We start from the raw sequence: 10,897 nt of genomic DNA, 5'->3' as shown, positions 1-10,897 counted from the left end.
GGAGGGGGGAGGGGGAGGGCGGGGCCTCTGGGCTGAGTCTTGCACCTCTGGGCTGAATGCCCAGGCCACCTCCCGTCCAAGCCATCCTGGGACTGCTGGCCGAGTCCTGAGGGACAGTCTTTATCTGGCCTTTTCTGAGGTGAGAAGAAAATTTCTCACTCGGTTTCCTGTCGCGCCTGGGACCTGGCATGTCCCAAACAAAGCCAACTTCCCCTTCAGAGCTGTTTCCTGTCCTCTTCCTCCCAGTGGGGGGACGGGGGGCGGGGCCTCAGCCCACTCAGTGCCGCCCACCTGGCTCTGCTCCTCCTTGCTTTGCTTAGGCGGCCCTCCGTCCCATTTCCTTGGTGACCAAGTCCGGTGTCCCTGCCTCCCAAGTGCCTGATGAGAATAAATGCTCCTCTTTCTGTCCCCACTGCTACTGGCTGACTTCAGGCCTCGTGACCCAGGGCCGGTGCTGCTGTCACCTGAGTCTCCCCACCGGCCGGGACGCCTCCTGTCTCTCCTCCTCCAGTGGGTGCCCCACAGGCCATAGGTTCCGTGTCACACCGCACATCTGTCCTCATCAACCCCGGGCTGAAGACCCTGCCGAGCCCTCTCCTGTTTAAGCCCCAACACCCCCCTGGTGCCCTGGGAGGGCCTTCGAGTGGCCCCAGCTCTCCGTCCTTGTCGCCCAACACCCTGGGTGCCTGTGCTGTCCGTGCACGCTGCGCGCACGCGCTCTGCGCGTCTCTACACTTTGGCACGTGCGGTTCCCGCTCCTGGAGCCCTGGTTCCTCTTGTCCTGGCAAGCTCCTGTCCTCCTCCCAGGCACAACTGTAACGTCCCCTTCTCCGCCCGCCGCGAGCGTCAGGAGCTCCTGTCCGGGGCTCTGGCAGCGCCCTGTGCCTTCCTGCTGCCTTCCTTCGCTGGGCTCTTCTTCCCGGGCTGGAGCTGCTCTCCAGGAGTCCCGGGAAGACAAGGACAGGCTCTTACTCGTTCCTGTAAGCCGGGCGCCTGACACAGCTGCTGCTGAGGGGACGTTGGCTCAACAGAGCACTGCTCTCTCTTCCAGCGAGCTGGCCTCCTCTCTCCTCGCGGAAGCCTGAGGAAACAGGAATGCCGGCCCCGAGGTGAGGAGCAGAGGGTGCCTTCGTGGATGTGAGGCCTCGGGGCTGCGGGGCACCTGAGCGATCAGCAGGTCCAACTCCCTCCATGCCGGAGTCCCCTCCTCGGCTCGTCGCCCCAGGAGTGGTTGCGAGCTGCGTCCAGACACCCCAGAACCTCGTCGGAGTGGTTTCAAATCGTGAGGGAGGGTCCCGGGAATGGTGGGTGGGCTGCTGGCGTTCCTCCCGAATCCCGGTTTTGAAGGACTAGAACTTGCCCAGTGAGCTAGAGGCACGCGATCGGTGGCTGCTGGTTGGGGGACAGCTGTGACGGCGCTCCGTAAGGACTCCCTTCTCTGACCCTCCCGTGTGTGCTGAGAGGCGGGGAGCCCCGGGTCCCCCGGGGCGGGGGAGGTCCGGGGTAGCGGCTGCCAGGCCGGTTCGCCGCCGGGTGGGCGGGCGCAGGAGGAATGGCCTGGCCGTGTTGCAGGTGGGCGTGGGACGGTGTGTGGCTGCCCCTGGGAGAGGGACCCCTTTGCAGCTCAGCCTTGATCTTCAGTACAGCTAAGTCAGCGCCGAGCCTTAAAACCATCTGATTTCTGACTTCCCGGTGACGCTTTCTCCACCTGCTGCTTCCCACACCCTCCAGGAGCAAGGTCCCGGCAGGGCAGGAACAGGCCTTCTCTCCCTCCTGTCTGCTCACCTGGGTGTCAGCCGGGCCTCCAGCCTGGCCGCTCCCGCCTTCCGCTGCTCGGGCTGCTGCTTCCTCCCGGCCCCTGTGACTGGGCCGCAGCCCACATCCCAGGAGGGAGTCTCCTCCTCAAGCTCCGCTTCCTCCCCAGACACGCTTCTGTCCCCGTGAGGCACCCCATCTTCCTTCTAGGAAGTCCTCGTCGTTTGCGCCACTGCTCTTTGGGGGGCGGTGCCCCCAGGACATCGTCTCCTCTCGGAGCCCAGGGCACCTGCTCTGAGTCCACTTCCCCTTCTGACCCCCCGCCCGTGGCACCAGCAGACCTCACTGTCCCTGCGCCCCATCTGGGCACTTGCCTTGGCGGCTGCGTCCCCTTCTCGTCCCCGGTGGCCTGGGTCCCTCCAGCCCCCCACCCCAACTGCGTCTTTGAGGCCCGGAGAGGGTTCCAGTTTGGGGGCACCACCGGTGTGGGACGGGCTCGACCCAAAGTCTCAGTTTCCTTAGTGTCCTCCTTGGTAGGGCTGGTTTCCTCTCTGCGACGCCTTTTGCCCATCTTTCCACTGAGCTGCGTGTCCTTTTCGTGCCGAGTCGTGGGAGCTCCTTTCGGGGTCCGGGTACTAATCCCGCCCTGGTTGTTTGTGTTTCAGATGCCTCCTCCTGCCCCTTGGGGGCTGGTTTCCTCCTCTCTTTGAAGGCCAGCTTTGGACTCGGCATGCGCCTACACCCTCTCCGACTTGTAAGTGCCCCACACGTCAGGGCGTGTCCCGCCGGCCCACTCCCAGGCCCGCCCCCTGGGGCTAGTGGTCCCCGAGGAGCCGGTGCCCTGGCGTCCAGCGCTCTGCCCGTGAGAAAGGGCTCCTTCTTGACTGGGTAAGTCACTCGGTCACCGCCTGGCTTTAGTCCCTGCCCTGGACTCACGCAGGGCAAGCCCCGGGGCAGCCGTGCAGCTGCAGGAAGACGGCCGGCCTTGTTTTCTCTGCCCCAGCTCCCGGTTTACCTCCTGCCGCCCCACATCTGGCCTGTTTCTAAGACGTGCTCCCCTGCCCCCTCCTTCCCCTCTGTCCCCTGGGCAGCTCCTGTTGGCCGTGTCCCTCTCCACACGGCCCAGATCGAGGGGTCCAGCCTGAGAACCGCAGGTGTTTCTGATTCTGTCTTAGTGACTGGCGCTGCAGGACCTCGGGAAGAAGCTGCACACAGGGGACCTGCAGACGTGAGCAGCCACTTGGCCGCCACTGCTCGGGGTGGTGCCTGTGCAGGGAACGTGGCACAGCACAGGGGGCCTCCTGTGCACTTCTGGCGATGCCCCCACTTGCATTCACGTTACAGACGGTTCTATCGCCTTTGGCTGGGGGCGGGAGATGCTCATCTCCACGTCTGCGGCACTCCTGAGCTCTTGGGTCTACGTGCTCTTCAGCGTCCTCAGTCTCTGGGCAGATCAGCCACGACCTGGGCCCCAGGCCCTCCGCAGCTGGAGGGGGCCTTCCCGACATCAGGCCGTGGCCCAGTGAATGGGTCCAGCTTCCTTGTTTGAGAGATTCAGGAGTGGGGAGGGGGTGCGGGGGTGGGGGTCTGGAGCGAGCGTTGCCATCCCGTAACTGTGGTCACAGGGCTTGGATGACAGGACTGATGTGCTCTGTGCCTGTAGGGCCCGTTCAGCCGCCTCCTGAGTATCCGTGTGCTCTCTGTGGCGACTTTACAAAGTACAGAGAGGATGTGAAGAGTCAGGAGCAAGGGACGCCCATAAGGCATCACCTGGAGGCAAGAAGGTTCACGAGTTCACGACTGGGGCGTATTTCCCCTGCTCTTTTTCTACACGTTTCTCCTTTACTCGCTGGAGTGCGTGCAGGGTTACCATTGGGCCTTACATTTTCTCACTCCCCTTAAGGGTTATCCCAGGTTCTGAAGGATTCCTCGGCAGACATCTCACTACGCCCTGCGCCTGGTTCCGGAGGATACTGGATTGCAGCCTCTCCCTGCTGAAGACCAACTGACAAACCCTCGGGAACGGCCCTGCGTACCTTGGACCAGTGACAGCCTCTGCTCAGAAACCCCAGCCCAGGGGTCCTCCTGAAGCGGCCGCAGAGACAGAGTTTATCGCGTCTCCCACATCAGGGTCAAGCTGGGCCCGGTGTCCACCAGCCTCCAGCTGTCTGGTTGTCCCGCTTCCCGGTGTTGGGTCACCCAGCGCGGAGCCCGAGGTCCCTTTGGGAGGGTCTGGGGGGGTCATTCCAGTGCCTGCTTGCCGTGGTGCTGCAGCGTCCTTCCCCCGGGGACCCGCCACGTCCCTGGTCCGCGGTTCCACGTCTGAGAACTGGCTCGGGGGCAGAACCTGGGCGAGGGATCATGACTTGTTCACTGGGGCGGCTGCCCTCGGCCTCCTGCCGTCCGTCCTTGCTCTTTTGAGTGTCCGTCTTAGACTGTATCTTGGTTGGTTGCCCATCCATCGAGTCCCCGGGAAGCCGTGTGGTACTGACCACCTGCCCCGCTCGGTGGGTCAGGCCTCCTGGTCAGTGGCGGCCATCGTCATAGCCCCTGGTTTCTGGCCGCTCAGTGGGGCCCCACGACCTCTGCTGCGGTCCCTGGGCGGCGGGGGAGGGCAGGGGCTCGTCCCTTTCCTCCCTCACCAGGCCTGGCACGCCCGGCCTGTGTTGTGAGGTGACTTTGCTCTGCTTGGGGGCCTGGCAGTGGGCTGACCACCTCTCCCCATTTTTCCTGCACTCTCCTGCTTGTAGCGCTTCAGGTCCCACAGCAAACCGGGGCGGCTGGCTACCCTGTCTCCTGGGACGGAGGGCACCTGTGGGGAAGGACACGGGTCCTGTTTGCTCCCTCGGGGGTGAGTTGGGGACGCCAGCTCTTTAGGGGGAGGGGTGTGCCGCTGCCTCAGGCTCAGAAGCTCAGAGACATCTGGGGAGTCCCGCTCTTCTGGGGCTTCCTTCAGCAAAGGAAAGAAGTCACCTCCCCCTGTGCCCCCCACGTTCCGCACGCTTGGATCTTCTCACCTGCCAGGACATTCCTCTCCCCCTGCCAGCCCAGCGAAAATTCTAGCATGAAAGTTCTAGCAACTGGGCTGTGGCCTTGTGGCCGGGGCTGTCCGCCCGCACACCACCCATCCCCGGGGTGGGGCCCTCATGGCCAGTGAGGCGGGTGATGACAATCCCGTACCAAGACCCCGTCTCATCACCTGCTCCTTGGACCACTCCAGGGCCGGCCGGCTCGGGTTGCGTCCCTCGGGAAGCTGATCCCGGGAGAGGGTTAGTGCCAAAGGCTGTCTGGGGACTCACACCAACTAAGGGGACAGGGAGCAAGCAGGGTCGGGCAGGGTGTCCCTTCAACCTGCGATGTCGACCTGACGGTTTCTGCCAGCCCGTCGGGGAGCTGCAGAGCACGGACGGGCATTAGAGGTCCCCGCGGTGGGCCCCAGTGGTCAGGCCCTCGCAGTGCCCGAGGCCTTGCGATCCACATTGACTGACCGGGAGAACCAACACCCAGAAGTGGTGCCCGAGGGGTGGCTGCGTGCGCGCACGGGGCGCCAGCTGCCTTTGCCCGGGCAGCACCTTGCTCTGCCCTGCGGCCGGCCTGGCGGGAGGTGCTTTGGCTTCTTGTGCATCAGACAACCGCTGGGTTGGGCAGGGGACGTGCTTCCAGGGCGTTGGCTGACTGGCCGTCGGTTAGCGTCATCGGTGTCAGCGCAGCTCGATGGGAGAGGGCAGATCTGGATACCAGGCATCGTAAGGCAAAGCCCATTTAAGTCCGCAGACGTCCGTGCTGTGAGAGGGTCCTGGACTGTGCAGGGACACAGGTGTCCACTCACCCTTGGGTTACTCAGGGCTGGTGGGGGAGGGGCACCTTCCAGGCAGGCCTGTAAAGCACAGAGTCTGAAACAAGGCAGAAGGAGGGGAACGTGAAGAGCGGGGAACCCCTGACTCAGAGCCAGGGGCTGCGGAGGGCTTCAGAGAGGAGGGCCGTCTGGGCTGGGTCTTGAAGTGAGAAGGCTCTCCTTAGCTGGGAGATGGGGGACGGGCCCCCTGGAAGGGCCAGACACGTTCAGGGGACTGAGTCCAGGTGCTTGTGGAGCCAGTTCATGGGAGAGGAAGCTGGGAAAGCAGACTGGGTTCAACTCAGAGGCCACCGTAAGGAGCCAGGCCTGTGCCCTGCGTACAGTAGATCAATGCCCTCACTTGCGGTTTTAAAGGCAAACCACTGTTTCTCTCCCTGAGAAGAACTCGTCGATTCACTCATTTGGTTAGTCGGTGATCTGACAAACGTTTGTGCGCCTCCCAGGCCAGGCAGCAGTTAGAGAAGAGGGGCCCACGGGTGGCTAAGGCGTCGCTCCGTGTACAGGTGCTTGTCCTTGCCGATCTGGACACGTGCGCCTTTCTCTGCAGGCGGCCTCCATTTCCTGGCTTGTGATGAGGTTTCCAATTCTTGTTCCTGACTTCAGAAAGGAGATTAGAGAGACGCCGGTAGGTCTTTATGTTCTGAGGGTTATTTCTTAGTGGGGGTGCAGGCATTGGGGCCAGATTCTCCTGGCTCACACCAGAAGGTTGATTTGCCCCATGTGGCACCCAGAGTTGCCCAGGCTGAGCGGAGTTGCTGCTGCTGCTGACCCAGAGAAAGAAGACGTGGTGTGGGTTTTCCCCAGAGCAGCTCACCGATGGCCTGAGCTGTGGCAGCCTCCAGTGCCAGGAGGAAGTAGCCATGTGGGCCCCTCGCTTACTGCCTCTGGACCTACCGCATTTGAAGGAGGAGGGCAGGCGGTGAAGACAAGACATTGTGGGAGGGTGGCCTTGGTGTGTTGCATCGCCCAACTAGAATGTTCCCAGGTGATACTCCGAGGAGGCTTTGGGAAAGGGGCCAGCTTTCTGGGTGAAATAACACTAGGGTTTGACGCTAGTAATGTGCTGCGTGCTCATTGTGCCATCTGCTGGCCAGCTTTTCCAACTTCAGCTATTTTTTGAAGTATAGTTGATTTACAATGTGTTAGTTTCTGGTGTACGGCAACTATTCTTTTTCAGAATCTTTTCCGTTGTAGTTTATTACAAGATAATGAATATGGTTCCCTGTGCTATACGGTAGGACTTCGTTTATCTATTTTATACATAGTAGTGTGTATCTGTTAATTCCAAGCTCCTAATTTATCCCTCCCCAAGCTTTTCCCCTTTGGTAACTCTAAGTTTGTTCTCTGTCTGTGAGTCTGTTTCTGTTTTGTAAATAATTTCATTTGTATTATCTTTTAAGTGATATCATATGGTATTTGTCTTTCTCTTTCTGACTTACTTCACTTAGTATGATAATCTCTAGGTCCATCCATGTTGCTGCAAATGGCATTATTTCATTCTTTTCTCATGGCTGAGTAGTATTCCATTGTGTATATATACCACATCTTCTTTATCCATCCGTCGATGGACATTTAGGTTGCTTCCATATCTTGGCTATTGTAAATAGTGCTGCAATGAACATTGGGGTGCATGTATCTTTTCAAAATAGAATTTTTGTCTTTTCCAGATATATACTCAGGAGTGGGATTGCTGGATCATATGGTAGCTCTATTTTTAGTTTTTTAAGAAACCTCCATACTGTTCCTGTTCTCCATAGTGGCTGCAGCAATTTACATTCCTACTAACAGGGTAGGAGGGTTCCCTTTTCTCCACACCCTCCCCAGCGTTTATTGTTTGTAGAATTTTTCCATGATGGCCATTCTGACCTTTGTGAGGTGATACCTCGTAGTTTTGATGTGCATTTCTCTAATAATTAGCAACATTGAGCATCTTTTCATGTGCCTGTTGGCCATCTGTATATCTTCTTTGGAGAAATGTCTATTCAGGTCTTCTGGCCATTTTTTGATTGGGTTGTTTGTTTTTTTTTGCAACTTCAGTTTTAATTAAAGATGGTCGGTAATAAGAGCTTCCATGGCAGAAAGCTCTATGCAGTGCTTGGGGGGTATGAATGTAAAAACGAGGTGCTGAAACTAATATGTCAGTACGTTGTAAAGTATTTCTTCTCCTTTTCCCCCTCTGACCATTTCTGCCTTCTTGATCTTTCTACCTTTCCCAAGGCGTAGAGATGTCAGATACATAACAATGTATATTAAAACAGATTCTTAATGCTTGTTACCATGAAGATATAGCAACTGAGTTTGCATTTTCCGTGTGTAGGGCTTATGCCGGGAGCCCAGGCATTGGCAAGGGAGCCCATTGTTTGTATCCTATGGGTCCGTGAGGATGGATTGCCCTGTTTTTTGAGTGGATGTGTGTCCATGTAGCTCATAGGCTGGGCCAGTGCATGGGGCACACAGAGGGGCTGCCAGTGTGTGCTCACAATGTGAATGATGTGATCCAGAGACTGGGCTTTGGGGCCCGGGGACCTGCGTTTGGATGTCAGCTCTTCTTTTCCTGTGTAGCCTCGGCACTTACTATCTCTGTGTGTCTCTCTCCTCTCCTGAAAACCAGGTGGCGCAAAATGCCACTAATGTCACAGGGCTTTTCCAGGGCACAGCCTTGGACGTCATGTCCTCTTCCACTGGGGCTTGGGGTCTGTCTTTGCTTCTACTTTTGCAGGTTAGAGGTTATTCCGGCAACAATGACTATGAAGATTTTGCTTGATTCCCTTGGTAAAATTCCCTTATGCTCTTTGGAAGATCTCAGTTGTGCCATGTAGAAAATGAGATGATTGGTCTAGAATAGGGATTCTCCAACCTTTGTGCCCATGGAATATCTTAGGCTGGCTGGGGGTTCAACCTCCCAAAGAGATCAGAGGCAGACACCCCGGACCCTTATACCCCTTCTTCCCAGTCTCTTCCTGGCCCACTCGTCTCAGAGGCCCATGAAGCATTCCACAGAACCGAGTTTGAAACCCAGTGATCTAGATCTCAAACTTCAGTGTGCTTTCAAATCCCTCGGTGATCTTGTCAAATGTGGCTTCTGATTCAGAAGTTCTGGCGTGGACCTGAGATTCTGCACTTCTCAGCAGGTCCCAGTTGATGCCTAAGTTGTTGGTCCATGGCTATCATTTTGAAAAGCAAGGCTCTGATCACAGAATGCCTTTGATGTTTCACATCCTTTGATTCTGAGTTCTTTACTTACTGATACTCTGATTATATTACAAATTGAAAATTTGTGTAGAATGAGTGGTTTCCGTTGAGGGCAAAATTATCAATTATACAGATGTGGAAACTGACCTGGGATGGAGGAGGAGAAGGATGAAGTAGACAGAATGTATTTGTTTCCCAACTTTGGGTGACGGAAGCCTCTGTAAAATATTTTGTAAAGAGCACAATTTGGGTTAAGAAGCTGTTGCATTTTGTTAAGAAGAGTTGCACTTTGGTCTGGTTGCAGGCTGGATCATAAGGAAGTCTCATTTTGAGAGTTAATGGACACTTTTCTAAGGGAACTTCTGGCAGAAACAAATGACCTGCTTTCAGACCCTGGCCGAGGCCTGTCTCCACGCTCTAGGTCTAAGTGAAGGTTTAGAATTGTGGACAGCTGTCGGTGTGTCTGGCATCCATGTGCTTTCTTGATAATCTTAATGGCGTGGCACCTAGAAAGAAGCCTTCATGTAAATGGCCTCCATCCTTTCTATCCAGTGCTGTGTTGAGTGCCCCAGGTTCAGTGTTGGTAGAGTGCTCTGTCTTCTGCACTCCTTGCTGGGGCTCCTCCTGTGTGTGTCCAGTAGACCAGCTGCTTTACCAGACCATAGAGCTTTGCTTGTCAGCCTTTGTTTCAATTCAGTAATGTCATGGCTAAGGTGGGGAACCCACTTCAGCAACGAGACGAAAGCTCAACTGCTAGAGTAGCGAGTGTGTTTAAATGCCACATGTCCTATGTGGAATATGGCAGAAGACCAGAATGTTCTTTGTGGCTTTGCCCAAGCCCTTCATTAAGAAGGATGAAAGCTTTCCCGTGGGGGCAGAGGTGGCACGTGCACCGTCTGAGGAAGCGAGGGGAGACTGAATGCCAGGGAGGCTGGATCCGAGCACAGAGGTGTTCTTTTTGTGCTCAGTTGGTGAGGTGAACAGTCTATAGTAGATGTGTGTTCCAAGGGCTTGTCAATGAGCTTCTTTAGCATCAGGCGGGTGGGAAACAAAGAGGGAGTGTGCCCAACTTCCCCTCCTTCAGAAGCTGACCATGTGGTGACTCGTCCATCAATAGCTCTGTCAGTGGCCATCGGGCACCCTCGTTCCTTCCTTCCTTCCTTCCTTGATCCCCTCACTCTCTGGTGTGTGAGCACCTCCTTGGCGCCAGGCATTGGGTCTACAGAGATGGAGAAGACAGGGAACTTGCTGACAAACCACAGACAGGTGGAAAGCAGGAGGGGCCTTAAGAAAGGTGCATCTCATAGGTTCTGGAATCTCCGAGGAGGGAGGCATAACTTGTGGCCGGGCATGGTGAGGCTGGGGCTGTGAACTCTTCCCCAGAATATTCAGTTCACCATGGTTACCTCGGGAGGGTCTGTGCCTGAGCCTTCCTCGGACACCTTTTACAAAGCACAAGAATTTCTTTTCCCCGTCACCCCTCTCCCACTCAGTTTCCCACCCCTACCCCCGTTACAAAAGTAGCAGTGAGGAGTAGAGGAGCCGCAGATAGAATCCTTAAGGAGAAGAAGTTTCTGGAAGAACATCTTGTTCTTCTGGTGTTTCCTGAGCTCTCTTAAAGCTGGGGCCTTTGCTCACGTGACACAAGCAGATTTCTAATCCCTCTCCGGCCCCCTGTCACCCCAGCCTCCCCTGTAGCATAACCAGGCTTCCTAAAACACAGCTTTGCCCGGGGCAACCCCTGGCTCCCAGAGCTTGGCTTTCAAATGCCTGCACCTATCTGGCCTCAGCTTGCCATCTGTCAAATGAGGACAATAAAAATAGTCCTCAACTCGTGGGGTGACGATGAGCCCTCAGTGGGCCCGGGCTCAGCCATTGCTCTGTACACTTCACGAGGCTGTGACCCTAACGTGGCCTTCCTCACGGCGGCCCTCTCCTGCATCCTTGGTAGTGGCCGCACCGTCCACTCCCGCAGCCTGACTCTCCCGGTCCCCAGTCCTCCACGCTGCTCACTCACGGCAGGTGCCCTCCCTCCTCACTTTCTGTGTCCTCCTGAAGCCTCTGAGGCTGGCTTCAGGACCGTTCCTTCTCTCC

Source organism: Neophocaena asiaeorientalis, unplaced genomic scaffold (assembly GCF_003031525.2).
Source record: "Neophocaena asiaeorientalis asiaeorientalis breed wild unplaced genomic scaffold, Neophocaena_asiaeorientalis_V1.1 scaffold823, whole genome shotgun sequence".
Lineage (NCBI taxonomy): Eukaryota > Metazoa > Chordata > Mammalia > Artiodactyla > Phocoenidae > Neophocaena > Neophocaena asiaeorientalis.
The sequence above is the reverse complement of the archived record's forward strand: the minus strand, read 5'-3'. Positions refer to the sequence as shown.